Source organism: Hermetia illucens, chromosome 1 (assembly GCF_905115235.1).
Source record: "Hermetia illucens chromosome 1, iHerIll2.2.curated.20191125, whole genome shotgun sequence".
In the NCBI taxonomy this organism is placed as follows: domain Eukaryota; kingdom Metazoa; phylum Arthropoda; class Insecta; order Diptera; family Stratiomyidae; genus Hermetia; species Hermetia illucens.
The window spans coordinates 93,746,451-93,770,094 of NC_051849.1; the positions used below are offsets into that span (position 1 = coordinate 93,746,451).

A 23,644-nucleotide genomic window follows, 5' to 3' on the forward strand; every position below is an offset into this window, starting at 1 on the left:
AATAGAGAAATAGAAACCTTAACTGCAGAATGACTGGAAAAAATTTAGCTCCTGAAAAGTATCAAATGAAAGTCATCGTTACAGATTCATATTGTTCCATTCTTTTCTATTTCTTACCAGTTTCCTTTCTGAAAGAAGAAGAAGAAGTTTTCCTTTTTATATCAAGTACGCAATTGTGTTTACAAAATGCAATCATGTAATGCAAACAAATATACCCAGGTGCTTGTGATTGAGGATTTCACAATAATAAAACAATGGAAAGGATGCGCACCACGTGGAAATTTAAGAGAAATTCTTAGCTGCAATGTTAGATGATACTATGTATAAGAAATACAATCTTGCAACCAACTCTAGTCAACTTTCTAATGTATACTCACACAATACGCATGTACATATCTCCATGATCTACTTGCAGCTTACCTTATTTCAATTAAAATCAAGGCAAACGCATTTACACTTTCCGGAAATGAACTGATTGCTGATGGAAGCAATGAATAATATCTCCATCAACTTCAGCAATCACACTTCCTATCATGAAATTAATTAGTCTTCCTTCAAAGTAGTTTCCATGGAGAAAAATTCGCCAAGGTTCGCCATGCGGCCTACTATTTATCGGGAGCGTTATTTGTCAAGACAAGTTACAAACAAACAATTGAAATGTGGATAGAGATCATGTAACCACACTTGGTGATGTTATATAACAAGAGGGGGCATCATCACTGACCATACTGACCTCGCAGATGATGTGAAAAAAATCATACATTGAGATCGATGCAGTGAATCATTTACTGAATTTAACCCTTCAATGTGTTTGGCATTGTTTTTGTATTATTTTTTTCTATAATAGTACAGTCAATATAGTATTCATTATATATAGTCCAGTCATTAAAGGTTTCAACCTCCGGATTCCTTCAGTCGAAAAAATCACAGAAATCGATTAAATGGTCAACCAAGTAAAAAATGTTTAATAAAAATTTTCTGTACAAGTAGAAGTTTTTGAGTTATTCATGTTTAAACATGTCGTTTTTAAAGTATTTTTTGCAAAACAAAAGCTTATTAAAATCCATTCAATGTCTGCCACACGCACTTTTCTCAGAAACGGGGGGGGGGGGGGGGGCGGGGGGGTCATCATGCAAAACGGGGGTGAGAAATTTTTTTCACCGAATATAGCCATATGGGGTATCAAAGCTATCAATTAGTACTTTTCGAAGCCAGTCTTACTTTTGACATTAGTTGGAAAGACGGAGAATGCGGCGGGTCGTAAGTGATAATTTCTTTAACGGAGCCATTCTCAGAAACTACCCACCCGAAAAATTAGTCTCAAAATATTCTCCATACCGATACCTACTCACATTAAGTCAATAACAATATATTACTATTTCGGGAAATTGACTAGAAACCCCTTAAGTTTATCCTAGAGTTATAAAAATAGGAAGTATGAGGCATGATATCACCAAGTTTGACCAAAAATGTACTATTACTAATAAAGTTACAGTAGCTCAAATTTGTCTTGCTGTAACCAAAAAATACTAAATATCAATATCTCATGAAAGTGAGCAGTTCGACTTAATAAATATACATATACATTACGGGCTTCGTACAAATGGGCTAGTTGTACACTCAAATGTATTTAATTAACATACATAAGAAACAAACAAAACTTTTCATACCCGAAACGTCTAACTTCCGGTTTACCAACTTGTCTAATTGACAAAACGTATGTTTTTCGTTTTTCGAAAATAATTCAAAATGTGGCAAAGATAATAAGCAGAAACAATAAAAAGAATGAATCTTTTTAATTTTTGTAGATGCAATAAAAACTGAGTGATAGCACATGAGAGGCAAATTCGTAATGTCTAAAAAATACTTCCAAGGTCAAATAACATAAAACCAGTAACTTTTCGCGGAAATTCATCCAGAGTTCTTTTAAAGAGCTTGAGAAAACCTTTAAAATGAGGTTATGATAGGTTTAAAGAATAATAACGGAGCTATGATCAAAATAATGCAATTACCTGAAATTTTGATTTAAAAATCAATAACAACAAAATCTGGTTTTCTCATGTAAACTGGAAGTATGCAGTATCCCCTGAGAATCTACTTAAGCACTCACAATAAATTCTAAAAATTTGGCGGATATATAGGAAAATCCCATTATTGGCAAATTAGAGCCGATGTGTCAGTTATTCAGTGAACTGCAGTTTTAAGCAATCAGCAGTGAATTGATCATCATTATCAATGGCGCAACAACCGGGATTAATGAGAAACTCCAGACATCCCCGTTTTGTGCCGAGGTCCACCAATTCGATATCCCTAAAAGCTATCTGGCGTCCTGACCTAGGCCACCATTCCATCTTAGGCAAGGTCCGCCTCGACTTCTTTTTCTACTATAGATATTGTCCTTATAGACTTTTCGGGCGGGACCATCCTCATCCATACGGATTAAGTGACCCGCTCACCGTAACCTGTTTTTATCCACAACCAGACGGTCGTGGTATCGCTCATAGATTTCGTCGTTATGTAGGCTAGGGAATCCAAATCCATCCTCATGTTGGGGACCAGACATTCTTCGGAGGATTCTTCTCTCGAACGCAGCCAAGAGTTCGCAGTTTTTTTTTGCTAAGAACCCAAGTCTCCAAGGAATACATAAGGACTAGCAGGGTCATTATCTTGTACAGTAAGAGCCTTGACTCTATGGTGAGACGTTCCGAGCGAAACAGGTTTTGTAAGCTGAAATAGCCTTAGTTGGCAGCCAACAACCATGCGCAGATTCCATCGTCATAGTTGTTGTCTGTTGTGATTTTCGACCCTAGATACGAGAAATTTTTAACAATCTCAACGTTGTAGTCTCCTATTCTTATTCTTCCCGTTTAACCAGTGGTTGGTTTTCGGTGCTGATGTTGCCACCATATATTTTGTTTTGTCTTCATTGATGTGCAGCCGCCTGTGGACCTGGATGAAGGCAGTTTGTACGACTCGGGTTGTTCTTCCCATGATGTCAATATCGTCAGTTGGGTGGACTTAAAGAGGAACATACCCCTTGCATTTACCCCATCATCACCATTCTCTCATGGCCGTGTACAGTTGTACCCTGACTATGCTATCATAGGCGGCTTTAAATTCGATGAAAGGATGGTGCAACTGTTGTCCATATTCCAACAGTTTTTCCATCGCTTGCCGCAGAGAGAAAATCTGATTTGTTACTGATTTGCCTGGAGTGAAGCCTCTCTGGTATGGGCCAATTATATTCAACCAATTCGGTTGTAATTCCATCGCCTCCTGGCGGCTTATGATTTTTAAGCCGATGAATTACACGGGCTGTTTCTTCTATACTTGATGGTGGCAGTATTTACCCGTCGTCTTCAGTCGGCAGGACCTCCACAAGCCGATGTTCTGACTGCTCAGCAATTCAACAAAGCACTCAACCCGTCGATCCATTATGCCCACTCTGTCGGAAATCAGATTTCCCTCTTTGTCTCGGCAGGATGAGCATCGAGGTGTGTAAGGTTTCATCTTGTCGAGTTGTTGGTAAAACTTCCACGCTTAGTATTTTTCAAAATCACCTGTATTTTTTACTAATATCTTCTTTTTGAATGTAGCTGAATTTCATACATAAACCAATAAAACTCAAGTTCCTATCAAGATGCATTAAATATGACGCGCATCAAACTGTCCACATTCACCTAACGCAACATACCGGCGGAATTTTATTGAAGAAATATCCAATTCAAGCAGTCGTGAGTCTGCTGGAAACAACGAATCTTGAGTAATTTCAAGTCAAGCCATTTGAAATAGCTTACTATGGAGCGTTGTCCCGGAAAGAAATTCAGGGAAAGTTGTTGGAAAGCTACACTCAGAAACTTATTAAAATCAGTTTACTGTCTGTCTTCTTTTTTTTATACGTTGGAAGGTGGAAAGGTTCAAAACCTACCGCTGGCTCCTGCCATACGGTTATGTAAGACTTTTACTGACTAAAACCTCCTCCATCGCCTTCGCTTATCACGCGGGACTGGCATTTCCGTATTACGTCGCGGAGCAGGATTACTTATGAACTGCGGCTCCTGTCGTTATTTGTAACTTTCCTCCGAAGCTACTCCCTCCTCAGTAGATTGTGTATCGCCTTCATTAATTTTTCCACCGCCCTCCAAGATGTTTCAAAGGCTAGCATGTGGTCCACGATATTCTCGGGTGTCAACCGTGCCCCGGCGTCAATTTCCGCCTCCGCTCTGTGTGCAGTAAACCGCTGGTATTTAAAAAACATCACGCATGTTGGGCAATACGGGGAATCGTCACGCCCGGAGCGATAAAGGTATGCACGGTACCCTAAGTGTCCGCTTAGGGATTGAGTTAGGTGGTAACTAACCTCACCGTGCTTCCGTTTGATCCATTTAAAGGCATCTGGAATAATCCTGTATGTTCAGCGTCCTTTAGGTACATCATCTCATCTTTTTTGCCATTCCAAAATAGATTCACTTCCTGCCAATTGCCGACGATACGTATATGACTCGCCGATTGCATATGATAGGTCTTAGAGACGTCGACTCTCGTTCGCCAAGATGCCGATGGGGATCATGCCTGCTATCACACAAGCTGCTTCGTCTGATGTTCTACGGTAAGCGCACGACGTTCGCATAGGTATGGGGCTGCGATTTTTCTTCTATTTGCTTCCAATTTCAAAGATGGTGCCCAGACTGAAGCTGCATAAAGCAAAATTTAGATGACAACTCTCGAGATCAGGAGCCGACGACTTTGCCTAGGACCACCTATATTTGGTAACATTCTTGCCAACAATGCAACCACTCCGAAAACTTTAGTTCCTAAATTTTCAAAATGAGACATGAATTTCAGTCTCTCGTCAACCATGAGGTATTTAAGCGTTGGCTGCGACTGTATGATGTGTTCACCAATCCTGATCTTTATCGACGTTTGCTTTCCTCGCTTGGTAATCAAAACTACCTCGGTTTTATGTTCCGCGAGTGTCAGACCAGTTTCCTCTAGCCAAGACCTGATTTAAAAAATTGCCTCATTTGTGAGTACCTCGGTCTCATCAATATCTTGTGCCACGATAGTCACTCCGATATCGCCTGCGAAGCCAATGATTGTCACTCCTTTGGGTAGTTGCAACTTTAAAATTCCGTCATACATTATTATCCATAGGAGAGGACCGAGGACTGATCCTTGTAGAATCCCGCAGGTTCTTACATACGTCTTAGGTGCATCGTCCGAATCGTAACACAATAACCTCTCCCGGAGAAACTAAATGATTCTGTACACCAGGTACTTAGGAGCGCCCAGTTTGGCTAAAGCTGCAATTATTAAAGGCATTCTTCACGTCAAGAGTAACTTTCGCGCAAGATTTATTGGCCTCCATTGCTTTTTCCGCAATTGCCGTCACCGTGCTGATCGCATTGACAGTAGATCTTGCCTTTTGGAATCCGAACTGCCTCTCTGAGATACCACCCTCCTTTTCTGTGATTGGTACAAGCCTATTAAAGACGATCAGTTCGAAGAGTTTACCGATACCGTTTAGTAGGCATATGGGGCTATAAGATGAAGGATCACCCAAAGCTTCGTTTATTTATTGGAAAAGTGGGGAGTGCGGGGGGTCGAAAGTGATCATCTCCAGTTGTCCACTATATGGTGCCTAGGCTCCGAAATAAAGTTAATAATAGTATATTACTGTAACACCCCTTAAGTAGCACCAGTAATGGGGTCTATAATATAGAGCATGATCCTACCAAATTTAGTGGAAATCGCACTATTACTAACAAAGTTATAATAGATCAAAGCGGTCGTTTCTTAGCAAAATCAAGACTATGAATGTCAATATCACCTGAAAGTGGATACTCCCACATAATATATGCTTACATTACATGCTATGTACTAATGGGACAAATGGACACTTAAATGTGTTTCTCGACTTGTTTCACTTTTTTCATTCTGTTTGGCATGGAATTATAGAGTTTGGCGACATATTCTGATAATAATGATTGCCAATTATCCTGCACGCGGTCGCACATCTCATTAATACCCCTTGGGCGTAGAGCATAATTATTTAGTTTTTATTAAATACAGTGGCTGTCATAAACAAATAAACCAAACTCCTTTCTTCAATTCAAATCCATATTTTTAAGAACCAAAAAACTAAATTAATAACCTAAACTTCAATTCAATTCAACCTTAAGAGGGGTTACAACAAGAAGGAGGAAAATTTGATGAGTCATATATAAGTAAACAATACTTTTAACATGCACAATGGTTCTGTAAAGTCGAAAGAAAAGTCAAAAATACGAATTTATAATCACCAAAAATGAAAGTGCTCATTTCATCTATCTACCCACATTAAGTCAATAATAGAATATACTATGCTTTTTTGCGAATTGACTAGAAATTACCTCAAGGGAGCCATCCCGTGTGTCGGATCCGCGAAATCGAATCTTATTTTTACATGCATTGCATCCATTGTATCTAGATAAAGTATAGAATATATGGGCAAAGTAATTTTTTGATATTCTGAGTCGTTCGGAAATTATAGTGTTAAACACCTGATAAGTCACATGCCAGATTTATGTCGATGGCCGTAATAAACCACGTATTTATCGGTCCGAATGACGTTCGAATGACTTCACTAAAAGGAAGAGAATTGAAGCCAAGGTTGTACATATGTTTCTTCAACAAACCTAAGGTTTATACATTAGGTATAGCAGATTAATGGTCATTTGAGGTTTTATGGCTAAAAATCGCATTCTCCTTTTCAAATGCGTTTTTCTCGAAACTGCATGTTGAAAATCGGCTGCCACCATACCCCAAAATCTATCTAAAGAAATTCTTTGAAATTTTCACGACTTATTTAGAACATATTTCTACGGTCCGCAAACTAGGATAATTGCGATTCATTCAGTAATTTTTGTTTATTCATTGAAGAAGCTGTGAAAAAGCACCGAAATTCACAAAAAAAAGTTTAACACGGCATCAAAAATTTTGCTTTCAAATATTTCTTAATAATCCTAGTTTGTGGACTGTAGTTAAGTCTGTACGTTAAAATGCCGTTGACTTTTTTTCTTTAAAATTGTCGCAGCGCCCTCTAGCGTGGCCGAAGAAAACACCTTTTTTTGGAGATGAGTGTATAAATTCTCTGTATTTCAATAAGAAACTATCCAATTGGGCTGGAAGAATTACTATGCACGCCCAAGATATCAATAAATCTATGGTGAAAAATTCGTATTTGTATCTTCATCCAATTCTTCACAATAAAAAATTTTAAAAAAGCCAAAAAACGGTCTTCACACGGGATGACCCCCTTAAGTTTATCCTAGAGCCATAAAAATTGTAATAATATGGAATATAATATGAAGCATAATATCCCATAATGTTTTGTTAAAATCGTGCTGTTAGGAACAGAATTGCGGTAGCTCACACTAAAGTGAGTAGTCTAACATGCTAAATGTATATACATTGCGGGCTACGTATAAATGGAGTAGATCTGCACTCAAATATACTTAGAATGTTTGGGTACACGATGCTTCCATTTATATATATAATAGCTCATAGTGTATGTAAGTTCAATATATCCGATATTCGATTCGAAGTGGTACAAACATTTTGTCTCTTAAGGAGTAGTAATTTGACGTGAAAAAGCCAACTTTGACTTGCTATATCCTTGTTAATAATAGTGGGCCTTTCCAGTATGATGCCCTATATTAAAACCTATATCGCTGTATAATTTTACGGACCTGGGAAGAACTTAGGCGGGATTCGCAGTGAATTTTTAATAATAATATTCATTTTATTATTAATTAGCTTTAATTGAACAACTATTGTAATGAAGAGTATTATTTTTCAACTTTTCAGGATCGGTACTTTCCGAGAAGGGACCCCTGAAGTAATTGACCCCCCTCATTCCTCCCTTTTGCAACCAATGACAAAACTAATACCTGCCTTAAAAGCTACTCTCCACGATCATTTTACACACCTCTTTTAGGTGCATGGGGACACCCTTTAATTTCAACATGGAACAATGTAATGCACTACATGTGTGGAGTGGGATCATAGTTTCAAACTTTCTACTAAATTTCGTGTCAATAGATGTACCGGTTTCTGTGGAAAGTGTGACGGACAGATAGTAAAGCAATTTTAATAAGATTTGTTTTGAACAAAACTTTAAAAATGATCATTAAACAATCCATAAACATTTTTTTTTATTTACATGGATTCATCAAGATGTCAAATGGCATTATTACTTACAAAGTTATAATAGGTCAAAATTATCGAATTGAATGTCAGTAGTGACATAATATATGTAATACATTGCGTGCTACGTACTATTGGGCCGAATGACCACTAAAATGCTTTTATATAGGAAATGCGCAAAACCTTTCATACCTCAAGCGTCAAGCTTTCGGTTTCCGGACTGTTTGACATCTAGGTTTACTTTGACGGTCGTTTTTACTATTTGATTGGAAAGTGAATGTACCAGATTAGAAAGAATTACAGATATGGCAAAAATTAAAATGTTAAGATTGTTGATGGAAGAATTTGTGATGAACTGGCATAATTATATGATGATAAGAAATTCAAAAAATTCAGAATGGAGTATTTGGGAAAATAGTTTATGTAAAATATTTTCTATTGAGTCAGAGACATCTTGAATTACAAGTATAAACAAGGACCAATATTGGAGTAAGCTGTACGGTTATTTTCCTTCATCAGTACAAAGAGCACACAGGTTTAAGAACTTCGTCTTGTGGTCCTTGGAATAGAGTGAGTTGTAGCTATCATTAGTGACTAGCATACAGTGAGCGCAATTTCTATTAGGTTGTTGCATATGAAATGGCCGATTTGGAAAGAAGTGAAGTTAGTTGCGATTTTGCTGTAGCAAACCATCACCACTTGGCGCTGTTGGCGTCGGATAATGAAGTATAAATACTCCTACATTTAATAAAGGAGTCATTTCAATTTTGACCATCGTGGTGATAACAGTGAATAAAAAGAAAAAAAGAACTTTTTCTGTATGAGTTCAAACTCGGTCATAAAGCAGCGGAGGTGACCAGGAACATTAGCAGCGCATTTGGAGCTGATACGATAAGCGAACGAACCACACGGCGGTGGTTCGAAAAATTCCGGTCAGGTGACGTAAACCATCAAAGTGAGCCACGTGAACATCCAGGAACATCGTTTATTAGTCGAATCCGACACACGTCAGTCTGTGAGAGACATTGCAGAGAAACTGGGCGTACACTAGTCGACAGTTTTCCGGCACTTGCAACAGCTTGGAAAGATGGAAAAGTTCGACAAATGGATTCCGCAAGCCCTTACGGAGCAAAACATGGCACTTCAAATGGAAATTTGCAGTTCTTTACTCTCCCGCAACAGAAGCGATCCGTTTTTGCACCGAATAGTGACATGTGATGAAAAGTGGATATTATACGACAAAACAGAAATACTGTGTCAAACACGAGGATGTGAAAATTGAGTATTCAACGGGCGAGAGTAGTCAACAGAGTTGATGTGATATTCCTTCACGACAATGCCCGACCTCATGAATCCAGAACAATGGTTCAAAAGTTGAACGAATTGCAGGATGAGACTCTGCCTCATCCATCATATTCACTGGATCTTCCGCCAATCGACTATCACTTTTTTAAGCATTTGGATCATTTTTCGCGGAATAACAATTGAGGAAAGAAGAGGTCATCAAAATTGTCTTCAACCAGTTTATCAACCCCTGAAAAGTGGACTTGTACGAAACTGGCATACATGCTCTTGTATCTCGCTGGGAGAAGTGTTTTGAATCGACTGGCACCTATTTTGATTAATTAAATAAATGTTTGTAAGCTTTACAGTCGTTTCAAATTTTAGTACCCAATCGGCCATTTCATGTGCAAGAACCTAATATATACGCAGTCACATTTTTTCTCTTTTTCTTAGAAAACGCATAGAATGCGAAGATTGTGTAAAACAATTGAAGGGAATATAAGTTCCTTGGTTTCCTGAGATTTCGTTATGACAGCGACATTCAGATCAGCTGAAAAATGTAGTACGATATTTTGTTTCTGGTCGAAAGCAATCATTTGCAAGTGCGCAATTTCTATAGACGTAGGTAGCTAAAATGTCTATAAAATTACTTTTGAAAAGTTTTTTTTTGTAATTAAAAAGTGTGACGTGAAATTTTATAGTGTTCTACGTAAAACAGTGCTCAGCTTTAACTTGTTTAGCTTAGATTATAGCGATGCCTCATGGAAAAGTGTTAACTGAAGAAGAAAAAGGCCAACTTGCCAGAATGGAAGATTAAGGCTGCATAATGAGGGCGATGTTGAGGGAAATTGCTAGATCCGACGAAGTTTTGCGGAATTTCTCTAGATTAAAGGGAAAATACTGTACAAAAAAGCGTCCGCGTGGAAATAAAACAATCGGGAAGCTACTAGAAATAAACTTTGGTTTGTTCCAGATCGAAATTACTTCTTCCTGTTAAAAAGAGCCGAGTGCAACAGATGTTCCATACTGATAACAGCATTAAATATAAAAAGCTTGCTAAAGCACCTCATTTAACACCGACACGCAATAAGGCTCGTCTAAAATTTGCTAGATCTTGCATGAAATGGGAAGAAGAATGAAAGGCAGTAATTTTGTCGGATGGGAAGAAATTCAACCTTTACGGCTCAGCTAAATTTAGCACATTTTGGCACGATATAAAAGAAATGAAGCTTCTCGAATGAGTCGCAACTTTCGAGGCGACGGTGGCATTTTCTTTTCCCGGTAACCTTCGACAGGAAATTGTACCAACCAAAATAAAGTCAGTAATTTATACTGAGCTTCTGGAAGCCATTTTGATGCCCCATTTAGATGAGAATGATAACGTTGACTGAAATTTTCAACATGGCAACGCCGCAGTACACGCTTCTGCATACACGAAATCATTTTTAAATGACAAATAAATAAAAATTTTGCAGTGGTCCCATCGAAGTCCTAATCTTAACCCCATAGAGAATATATGGGGGATACTTGCAAGGAAAGTCTATGCGAATGAAGGCCAATTTAGCTCCGTACTTGAATTAAAGAAAAAATGTTAGAATGCTGGGACCAAGTCGTAGAAAATATAATACTTTAAAAATTTAATAGCCTCAACATTAAATCGAATTTTCGAAGTCATAAGGTACAATGGGGGCAAAACAAAATATTAGTAACTAGTCAATATGCGTTTATTTATTTCAATAGACTTAAAATTGCAAGTGCGTATATAGAAATTGCTCAATAAAAATGTAATTTTTGTTAATTTAAAAAAAATTAAGATATATTTGGTAAATTTTTTTTATTATTCTAAACGTAAATGAAGATACATTTACCATCATATAAACTATATTTCTCAAGGCTTCTATATAGTCACAACGAGCAATATATGGGGTGCGTATATAGAATTTGCGCGCACTGTATTTTGAAAATTTACCATAAATGAATTTATTTGGGAAGTATTCGTATTATAATCGTATGTATTTTTCTTTTTTTTTTGCTTCTATTTTTTTTTCTTTTATATAAGATTACAGAACGAAAGTTGATACACTTTTTTTATAAATATATATGATTTATATTTGTAATTTAAGAATATATAGTATTTGCACGAGAGCAAACAGAAGCCATCAGAGAAACTTTGCGAAATGGAATCGAGAACTATCTACTGATAGAAAAGTGAGGGCGTGCAATCCATCCTCCAAATTGTTAACTATTGACCTGAGCTGACGTAAAGAGCAAAAACGGAGTGCTGCAAATAGGTAAATACACACTTGCAGAAGTTACATGCAAGATGTTAAACTGAGTACGAGGGTTAAAGTCTTTTTCCCCAAAATGTTTAACAGGATTGTATACGAATGCACCACAACTTCAAGACTATGCCCTGAAGCTACAGTCAAGTGAGCGTAACTACCAGCCTGGCTATGTCGTTCACCTTTGCTAATAAATAGTACAAACAGACTTGCTAGTGTTCACTACTGTCGATGATGAATAATATTTGCAAGCTGTCAAAGCATTCGATATTTTCCACTCTCTACCAAGAGCTGGGAATTAAGTAATGTTCAAGGTCTAAAAATACCCATTTCGCATTCATTGGAAAATTTTCAGAAGACAAAGATTCCTCTAGTAGCACGTCAGTACCAGGCGCAAACAATATACGTCAAGACAACAATCAAAGTCGATGCTGTTGCAATTAAAGGAGGTGTGGTTCAGAGGCACTGCCATGAGGAAATAAAAATAAAAAGATATCACGAGCAGATATCTTTATGTCGACATTTATAAGTATTTATAAACACAGTCACATGTGCTGAAAGATGCCAAACAATTTTTTTCTCGTTTAAGTGTTTCCACGACAATTTATTTTTAATTACGGCTCATGGCCGTTGCAGCAACAACCATCACACTTCTTAAAATATTCTATTATTCGAATTAAAAACAAAGAAGTCAATCTGTGTGAGCAAATTGATCATATAAAAGGTCCAGTTTTGTAAGGGAGTTGGAACCTAAGAAGGGGCTTATAGTTGTCGGTATATAAACACGCCCTTACGGAATGTATTAGAAATTTATCCAATTAAAATTTTCCGCTGTATAATGTATACCTAAACATATATGTATGTAATTATCGTACTCCAGAGAAGATATTAGCAAAGTTACTTGTGATTGCGAAAACATGGAATATTGGAATATTTCGTCTCAGCACCTATCAAGATTTTCATGTGACCGAGATCTTTATTTCGAAGCATTCCGCTAGCACCTCACTGAAAAATCATATCACCTTTCGAACTCACCGAAATTATGTTACGTATTGAAGTCAGCAGACTACTTACCCCCATTCTTCGTTAGATTACAAGTCATCTGGTCAATGGTAAGATCGCGTGCAATCCGCCAATTTAAGTGCAACGATATTCTAAATATTAATTAAACAAAACACATTACAATCTATGTATTTGTAAACAGTGGACACGGTAACAAAGTATAGCATCGCGTGTACCTATATCGTGATTTTACTACACATGTGACGATAGTTCGCTTAGACCTTGGCATTCGTTCTAATATGTTTATAGATCTGCTTGTTTTATCTCTGTTGTTTTCACATTTTAATTAGCACAATAGAAACTGTGCCAACCGCAAATCTAATGGCTAAAATAATGCAAATTGGCAAGATTTCTTTCATAAAAAAAATTAAGTGCGTCACTACAAATGATCTTGCCTAAGAAGAATTCCATTTTTTACCATCCTCCCTTTTGCGTAATGCCCCGTTTATTTTTGGGACCTAACTATGTTATATAGTGGAGAGAATTGTGAAACCTGCAAAATGAAAGTGTAGTAATAGAAATGGCATTATACGCATTTTGTGTCAAACTGACGATGAATACCATTTGCAACTAGGTTCCACCGCAAGCCCGGTCAGATTTTATTGTATGGCACGGCATCCACTACGGAAACCGGATGCTAGTAAACCTACATATTCCAGGTACCTCACGGTAGAGTGAAAAGGTAACGAAAAGTGTAAAGTGATCCACATATTTCTCAGAAAGTGTTTGATCGCGGGTGGAAACTTTATCCAGAAAACTTTGGGTCTAAGCAACCTTCAAATGGAATGGCATATTGACTTTGGAATAAAAAGTTGAGCAGGTAACGTTTCGGTTGAATTAAGTCGACATATGCAGGAACTAGACCCCCTTTATCTGTTTTTATTCGCACATGCGAATCCACAGAATCGGTTGTTGCAGTACTGTCAGGCTAATGCCCTTATTGCCTTCGGATGCCACGTGTGCAACGTAAGATAGAAATAATAAATCTCAAAATTACAAAAGTGTAAGATAAATACAAACAAGTTTATGGGACGTAACATCACAATATTTCTGACAGCAAGCGGCATGGAGGGAGATATGTATGTTAAACATTTTCCAGAAGTATCGTGAAAATTTGCTGATTTAATACTAATTTGTAAATTTGTAGTGCAGCTGTGTTCTTGGGATAAAAGATTTTCGGAGAAATAATCATGCCAAAACAAACAAGCGGCTTCTAAAGACAATTCTTTTTAAAAAATATTTTAGTTAAATTTGTCTGTCATTGACAAATGCGTATTTATTATTAAATGACATTTTCTGCTCTTCTTAATGGTAGAGGGTTTCCGCTCAAAGTAAGTCAACAATCTACAGCTAAGTACAATACATGAACTACTAGACATTATCCATAACATCTCAGTAAGTGCGTCGTTTGTAAGGAATGACTACAACTTAGGACCTTTATGGTATTAAATACTTAATAAGTATTAATGGCTATGCTTTTTTCCATAGTTTATTTTAGTTAATCTTGGTACAGGTATATTTTCAAGCAATAGACCCGAGTGCAAGCAAGAATTTTAAAAGTTCGAACACCCCTGTTTGATTGACTTTTCGTAGGGTCTTTCCACTCATCATTTCGTCAATATATAATATTTTTATCTTATTTCGGAATAAATTAATCGTGGTTTGTGAGTAAGGGAAGATGATCAGGCTCGTCGGAGTTTTCTCGAGGGCCGGAATGGAGATATTTTAAGGGGGTCATCCCGTGTGTCGGATCCACGGAATTTGTATCTATATATAGTGTAGAATATATGAACAAAGTGATTTTTTGATATTCGGAGTCGTTCGAAAATTATAGCGTTAAACGCCTCATGAGTCGCATGCCCAATTTATGTCGGTCGCCGTAATAAAGCGCATATTTATCGGTCTGAATGACGTTCGAATGACGTCGCTAAAAGGATAAGAATTAAAGCCAAGGCTGCACATGTGTTTAATTAATGATCAATTAAGATGTTAAGGCTAAAAATCACATTCTACTTTTTAAATGCGTTTTTCTCGAAACTGTATATTAAAATCTACTGTCACCATAGCCCAAAACCTATCCAACGAAATTCTTTGAAATGTTCACGACTTATTTAGAACATATTTCTACGGTCCGCAAACTAGAATAATTGCGATTCATTTGGTTGTCTTTTTTTATTCTTTAAAAATGCCTTAAAAAACACCAAAATTCACCAAAAAAAATTTAACAAGGCACCAAAAATTGCGCTTTTAATATTATTTCATAATCCTAGTTTGCGGACTACAGTTAAGTCCGCACGTTAAAATGCCGTTTACGTTTTTTCTTTAAGATGATCACAGCGCCCTCTATCGTGGCAACAGAAAAATACCTTTTTTTGCAGATGGGCGTATAAATTGCTCTGTATTTCAATAATGAACCATGCTATCTGGCTGGAAAAATTATTACACATGCTCAAGATATAATAAATATATGATGTAAAATTCATATTTTTATCTTTATCCAGTTCTTCATAAAAAAATTTAAAGGAAGCGAAAAAAACGACCTTCCCACGGTATGACCCCTTTAACTTAACTAGATTGATTGTGTAATTTCGGAGCAAAAGAGTCGGAAAATGTTGACTCCGGGTTGATGATATAAATCCAACCTAAACCGATTCAATTACTAGTATGAGCGCACGACATAAACATTAAAAAACTTCTTGTTTTTAAGGTTTTGTCTAAACACAAAACCTTATTAAAATCGGTTTATTGTCTGTTTGTCTGTCCGTCCGACTGTCTGTCTGTCTGTCTGTCCATCACACGCATTTTTCTCGAAGACGGTTATAGCGATTGACACCAAATTTGGTACAAAGGTGGACACTGTGAACGCTCACGCATACAGTGAGTTACATCCTGTTACGTCGAACTTAAGGGCAGGTCCCCATGCATTAAAAAGGAGGCTGTAAAATTTTTGTTCATCAAAAATAGTCATGTGGGGCATCAAATTAAAGGTCTAGATTAGTACTTTTCAAAGCCGGTCTTAGTTTCGACATTTGTTGGAAAGGTGGGGAGTGCGGGGGATTAAAAGTGATCATTTCTTTAAGGGACCATTGTCAGAAACTACCAAACCGATAAATCTGAAAAAAATCAGGAGGCTGCCACTATATGGTGCCTGCGCTCCGAAGTACCTTCCATACAGATATCTGTTCAAATAAAGTGAATAACTGTATATTACTATAATTTTTTGTAATTGGCTGGAACCCCCCCCCCCCCCCCCTTTAAATTCATCCTAGCACCACGTGCAGTGATGTAGGCTATAATGTAGAGCATGATCTTACCAAGTTTGGTGGAAATCGCACTATTACTAACAAAGTTATAATACGTCAAAGTTGTTGCTTCTTGGAAAATTGAAGACTATGAAAGTGGATACTCTCACATAATATATGGATATATTACATGCGACATACTAAGAAATACACAAAGCGTCCAGCTTCCGGTTTCCCGACTTGTTTAGCCTTTGTCTCGTTCGGTATCGGGGTCGGCTCATTTAGATTGTATTCCCCATTCTTTTGGGTCATAGCCATGATCCGAGAATCGAGAGATTCTCATATAACCATCTATCAAATCGAGTCATCTCTGTCCCGGTCAGGCTTTCGGTCGTTTCCCACCGACTTTGATGTTCAGGCTAATTTTAGCTTGTGAGTTTTCTTCAGCACGAATTACGTGGTCATATCATCGAATACGCTTCTCTCGCAATTTTTTCACGCTGGAGTGAATCTTTGTCCCATTTGGATCATTTGCTGATGAGTTGATCATAAAGAACACAAGTTGTGCCACAACACTTCATCCAAGTTCAGCTAGTGTGTGAAACAAATTTATAGCGTAATTGACAGGTGGCTGATAGCATTGATTCGCAGTGCTTAAGAGATTAATTTCACTTGTCAGTTTGAGGAAAATCGACATATTTTTTGCATTTTTTCAAGTACAACTATCTGAAAATACGTCCTAAAAATTTCATGTCGATCCGAATAAAATTGACTGAGATACGATCGCTGAAAGAAAAGGATTCGTACCATAAACGACCTCAAGTTGAAACTTTGAATGCGTTTTTCTACAAATGACACTTGAAACCGGTAACCAAAGGCAGGCTTATTCAATGCATAAAAATGTAGTACTAATTCGTTCGATTTTTTTCCATAAAAATATCGCCCAAACGATCGTTTTTATGGTTTTGTGTGAAACCAAGCCTTATTAGAACCGAGTCAATGTCTACTTGCTTGTCTGTCTGCCACACCTGGTTTATTCGTAAACCGCTAAACCGATTGTCACGAAAGTTGGTTAGAGCTTGTGGATCCCTTTACATACATTAAGGGGCGCCATTTGGTATTAAGTTTAAGGAGGGCTCCCCATACATGCGAAAGGAAGGGCTCAATTAGTACTATTTCATCTCGGGAAAAACGTAGGGGGTGAGGGCTCAAAATATGACCCCTAAAGAGTGTAGCGGGTCCCGTTCTCAGAACCTATCTATCTCTACCTATCAACATCAATTACTTCAGACATATTTATGTATTTATATGTATATGTAAATGAAACTTTGGCGTAGTGCCTAATTCAGATAGATATATTTGTACATTGAACAAGCGGTATTTAATATACGTGCTATCTTCTTCTTCTCACCAAGAGAGATCAGGTAGGATTTAAAAGCCTCGAGATTGCACACAGATCAGGCATTCGATAGAGCTAAATGGCGAAACCGATCATGACGAGCCGACCCGCTTGTGAACGGGACAAAGGTTGAAGAAAAAGAAGAAGATATATAAGTATAGTATTCGGCAATAGGCAATGTTTGTTTAGAGTGAGCATAATATCTACGTCTGTATTATGTACATATTCTATTATATATATACTCATGGTTTAAAAAAATATAAAGGAATATTTTAGGTTCTTAGCCATATATTGGGTTGGGGTAAAAGAAATGTTGTATTTTGTCAATAGATGACGACACATGAACATATCTTGTGTTGTACTTACCGCATCGGGTCATACTATACGGCGATTTGAAGACGATAATCTGTGCTATAGGTGCTGTGATCGTACGTTTTAGTCACAAGTTATAGCGCGTCAAAGATGGAGTCCACCAAGCAAGAAATTCGACATATTTTACGTTTTTACTACCTGAGAGTTAAATTGCAAAGAAAGCGGCCAAAAAAAAGCCTGATACTGTAACGGTTCGCACAACACAACGTTGGTTCGATCGATTTCGTTCTGGTAAAGTGGATGTTGAAGATACACCCCGTACTGGTAGGCCAATCGTCGTGGAAACCGATAAAATCGTCGAAATCATCCAATTAGACCGGCATGTGAGCATTCGCTCGATTGGCCAGGAACTGGGTATAGACCATAAATCCATCTGCAACCATTTCCAGAAAATTGGATTACAAAAAAACCTGGATGTTTGGGTGTCACACGAGTTGACGTAAAAAAATCTCTTGGCCTGGGGAATGGGAATTTCTCTCTAGCTTTTTTAGCCTACGGGCTGTTAAAACGGGACTTGATTGAAAATAAATCGTAGAGAAACCAAATCAAAAACTCCTAGATAATGATGATAATATGGGACAGTGCGTGCGTTATCGAAGTGCGACCCGTTTATACACATATCATTTCATTTTTGACAATTTAAGTAAAGCAAACGTTTTCTTTAAGGTTTTGTGTGAAACAGAACCTTATTAGAATCAATTCAATGTCTGTCAGTCCGTCTGTCTGTCTATCACTCTCGATTTACTCGTATTGTCACGAAATTTGGTGAGAACGTGTGGACTGTGAGCCCCTTTACATCCAACGGGTGGTATCATTGTACGCTCCCCATACTTCCGAAAGGATATATAAAATGTTTTCACTGAATATGGCCATGTTGGGTATTAATTAGTACTTTTCAAAAGTAATCTCATTTCTGAAAGTAGGTGAAACGTAGGGGAGTGAGGGCTCAAAGGCATGTGATGAGATCATCAAATGAAGTGAGCCCATATGAGCCCCATGATCATTTCGAGTTGAAATTTGGGAATACATACATATTTCAAGGAATATTTTAAATTGTTAACTATATACGAATGGAAAAACATGTATAAGAAATTACTCGTACAGGATGACCACAAAATCTTTATACCTATACCTAGCATCCGGTATCCGACTTGTTTCTTTCTTTTCTGATGTTCTACCAAAAAAAACACCGTTCTAATCTACGAGAACCGTGAGTGTCGCGCTTTTTTAGGTTTTGCGTTTTTGGTCCGTCTCTCTGTTCATAACACGCTTTCATCTTCGAAAAGGTTAAACCGATTGATACCAAATGTGGTGAAAAGATGGGAACTGTGAACGCCCACGCATACAATTAGTTACATCGTTCTACGTGGAATTTAAATCTGGTCCCCATACATGCACATACATTCTTTTTGTACCGAATAGGTATAGTCATGTGTAGTATCAAATGAAAAGTCTCAATTAATACCTCTCATAGCTGGTCTCAGTTCTTATATTAAATACACAAGGGAGAGAGTGGGAACTAAAAAGTGATAATTTCTTTCACGGACTATTCGCTCCGAAAAATCTGTAAAAAATCAGATTTGCAATTATACGGTGCCTAGGCTATCCTTCATTTCGATATCTGTTCAAATAAAGTTAATAATTGTATATTATTTTATTTTTAATAATTGACTGCAAAACTCCCCTTAGGTTCTTCCTGTGTACATGGGACTAATGGGAAAAATATCCACTCAAACGTTTTTCATAAAACCTTTCATACCGGTTTTCTGACTTGTTTTCGACTGAAAAATACGGGGGGGGGCATCAAATGAAAAGTCTCGATTATTATTTTACAAAACAGTTATCAGTTTTAACATTGATTGCAAAGTAGTTGATTGAGGGGCTAAAGAGTTCAAACTTAACGTGAGATATGACTTATTTTTTGGTAACTACTCAACCGGAAAATATTAAATCTGGTCCTCAAAATATATTTCATATCAATCTCTATTCGAATTAAATTAATAATTATTATATTTCCGATTCTTACCTGGAAGTCCTCATAGCTTCATTATAGGATTATGACGTTTTAGAAACTCGTAAAAAATAGTAAATGCTTCTGACAGACAAGATTTAGCCTGTAGTCCCCTCTCCTTTGCGGCTCTAGCTCCCTCTCCTTTGCGGCTGTAGTTTCCTTCTGCCAAGCTTTCCTCGTTCGTTTTCTCGAAGAATTGGACAAAAATACCACCGACAGACCAAACGAAATCAACTCTCGAGCCCACCTTATTATGAAAATTGCTGGATAAATTCAGTTGCGTAGATACTGAGTGTAGGTTTTTCACTGAAATGGAGAGCACGTCTTCCCCAGATTTCTCCGTGGAGGAATATGAATTTGGTGAAGCCTACAAAATCCATGCCTCGGCCAGCGGTCTCAAAGTTTGTGACTCGCCACCACTTTTAGAGTTAAAATCCGTTGTTACCATCTTCATGAAATGAACTACTACTGGTTACCCCACGACAAAAATGCGTCTGAGGGGATAAAATTGAAAAATTTAAAGAGAATCATACTATTAACAAAGTTATACTAGGTCGAAGACAGCCACATTAAAGAGAATTGTCTGACATATTAAATTTATATACATTATTATCTCCTACCGCCATACTCGTACAAATGTAATGACAATGTAACGAAACATTCCTACATATGAAAAATATAAAACTTTACCTAAATCGCCTAGCTTAATTTCGGAAAATTCTTGATCAAGGTTGTATAGTACGTATAAAAATGGTAAGACACCCCCAATTTTTCATGAAATCAAAAAATAATAAAACGAATTCAAGAAGCTGTATTAGTATCTGAGATGATCACACCGTATTACATTCTCCTGCGTAGTTTACGGAGCCTTTCCGGTATAATGCAGGGAATAACTAAAAAGAAGTTGAATTTCAGGTGGGTAAAAATGATAAGACATTACGAAAAAAACATTCTCTAGTTATTCCTATATGAAAATTTGTTCTGAATAATATGTTATTATTAACTTTATTTAAACATATATCGGTATGGAGTCTATTTTTAGGTCTAGATACCATACGGTATCGCCTTCGTCTTCAAGATTTTCAGATTTTTCGATTGAGTAGTTTCTAAGAACGGGTCCTTAAAAGAAATGATTACATTGCTGTCTCCGCTTGAGGGTAACTTTGGAAAGTACTAATCGAGACCTTTCATTTGCTACCCAACATTTTACACCTCCTGATATTGGTTGCAAATCAAATTTTACCATGATGATATCAAAATATTCCTCATTCGTAGCGCCTTAACTTTCTAAGAGAGGGCGACCGCTGCGATTTTTTATCCAACACGTGTTTTTCTCGGGCTTGAAGAGGGGAGATCACCTCCTCGAACATCAATTTAAAAAAAATTTACTCATCCCAAATGTACTATTGTAAAATTAACCCAAGGAAAAGAATATTCATCAGAAACAGAAATTGTTGTTTGCATCATTGAGCTGCCAAAGTTCGTCAGTCTTGAAATTGAATGAGTACAAGTATATCCTCACTACGAAATGTCTACAGAATGCCCTCATTAAAAGATGTCAATGAAAACAGTTCAGCTCCAAGAAAATTCGATTTTTACGCTTCACTTTTGTACCCAAAATAACCTTGAAGGATATTGTTCTAGTTCAGGAAACATATACTAACATTGATCAGGTACGAACGAAGTTCACAGAGTATATTCGCCATCCAATAATTAGTAATTTATTTAAAGCTATTATCGTATGTAGACACTTCCCAGTGGTTCTGGGACATGCAAAGCAATTCATTCGCTATTGTAGTTTGAAATTTATAGATATGTATATGTAAAGATGTGAATCATTCAAAAATCATTAAAAGATATTCTATCATTACTATACATTGTATGCTTCGAATCTATAAAATCAAGCATCGACACTTAGTCCAATCAACTCATATCGCAGCTTCATTGATATTGATGACTCTGGAAGGCTACACTATTGGTAATACCCATTCGAAGTTCAACTTAATGTTATATGGCTTCAGCAGCAAATAAACTGTATATCGATATAACCTCGACAAAGCCGTATATTGGGATGTCGTCAAAATACAATTTTTTTGACGCCTTCATCTTGTCAAGCCCCCAAACTGCCCCATTTTCTTATTTCAAGTTGATCCTATTATATCTCTGACGTAATATTCCACAGAAATGTTTCTAGACTGCCTCAAAATAAAATGTTTACAATGTCCGTCAAATAAACAAATTGGCGAATTGATTCAAGTGATGAAAGCACGTCATCAAATCGCGTGGCTTCAATATTCTTTTGACGCGTATGAGCCTTTTAGCAGTATTTTCATAAATGAATCAATTGGTTAAAATAACTTTGTTCAAAAAATCATTATTATTTATGTCGGCATATATTACGTGCTGGTCTGCACATACTTACGTCAACGTGACACCGAAACCTTGAATGCAATTTCCAGGGAAAATAATAAATGGATTCCATAAAAAAAAAATTAAAATACAATAGAAAACAGAAATTTGAATAACCAAGTTCAATAACCAACAAAAAGAAAAATCGTCACGATCGTGTCGCAAATAGATGCGTATCTATACATTCAGGCCTGAAAGCAGTAGGAACATAACATACCACATAAAGTTCATCAGTTCGAAGAATGAATATCGCGGGCCATATTTACACGTACTCCTTTTATTTTCATATTCTGCTAAACTTTCAAAAACACATTTAGAATATCATAACAAATTGTCAGTTTTTTTTTGCGTTTATACAAAATAATCTTGTGTAGATGTCCTATCAAATTGCATCTTTATTGTAGTATGCACATGACGAGTTTACACAGCGAATCGAGGCAAATGACTTTGGAGTTCTGCATTTTATTCTGGAAAGCTGTGAGAATGATATTTGAGAATCTATTTTAAAGTTACCCTACAGGGTGCTAATTGTCTATTTTAATACTCTATATAGTGTACACCGTGTATCAGTTTTTATTAAAGTATTTTTAGTAGTTTTTTAGTTTCAAGGTTGACTTCATTTAGTTCCCTCTATTCTGAATGTGCCGCCGTGGCTCATCAAAACCACCTCTCACTTTACGGCGACTTGCCCTAATCCTGGTTTTTAATTTTCCATCCAAAACCCTTTGTTTCGTTCGTACCTAACTCCGATAATATTAAACAAGTTGGGAAACCGGGAGCTGGACGCTTCAGGTACGAAAGGTTTCGTGTATTTCTTAGTACGTAGCATGTAATATATCCATATATTATGTGAGAGTATCCACTTTATCCACTTTCGGGTGATATTGGCATTCATAGTCTTCAAATTTCAAAGAAGCAACAACTTTGACGTATTATATGATAACTTTGTTAGTAATAGTGCTGCACATTATGGCCTACATCACTGCGAAGTTTCTTGGTGCTAGGATTTTTTTGCATGTATGGGGACCTCCCCCCTTAAATTCAACGTAAAAGGATGTAACTCACTGTATGTATGAGCGTTCACAGTTCTCACTTTTCTATCAAATTTGGTGTCAATCGCTATAACGGTCTCCGAGAAAAATGCGTGTGACGGACAGACCGACAGATAGACAATAAACCGATTTTAATAAGGTTTTGTGTTTACACAAAACCTTAAAAAAGACGACGAATGTGGCTGAAATAAAGTCCACCTAATTCTACTGAATTATTAGTTCTAGGTGATGAGGTCAACTTTGTCAACATTTTGGTTCTGCTTACCCTGAAGTCACCTAGATTGTTTACTTTATAAGAATTACTTGTGATACAGCCTTTACTGTAACACTTCAAAATCAATTTC

At 37.0% G+C, this 23,644-nt stretch overlaps 1 protein-coding gene and 1 long non-coding RNA gene across 3 annotated transcripts in view; one reads left to right on the top strand and one right to left on the bottom strand.

Annotated features, from left to right (window-relative positions):
- Positions 1 to 23,644, top strand: part of LOC119661207 (RING-box protein 2) — a 233,222-nt gene that overhangs the window by 180,038 nt on the left and 29,540 nt on the right. The window lies entirely within an intron of this gene.
- LOC119661208 overlaps positions 1 to 23,644 on the bottom strand; it is a 112,211-nt gene that overhangs the window by 51,010 nt on the left and 37,557 nt on the right. Inside the window, exon 3 of one of the 2 annotated variants that reach the window (XR_005250566.1) lies at positions 22,598 to 22,723. The exons of the other annotated variant lie outside the window; for it this stretch is intronic. This is a non-coding gene — a long non-coding RNA (uncharacterized LOC119661208). Of the gene's footprint in view, positions 1 to 22,597; positions 22,724 to 23,644 lie in introns of those variants that run through there. 2 annotated transcript variants of the gene reach the window in all.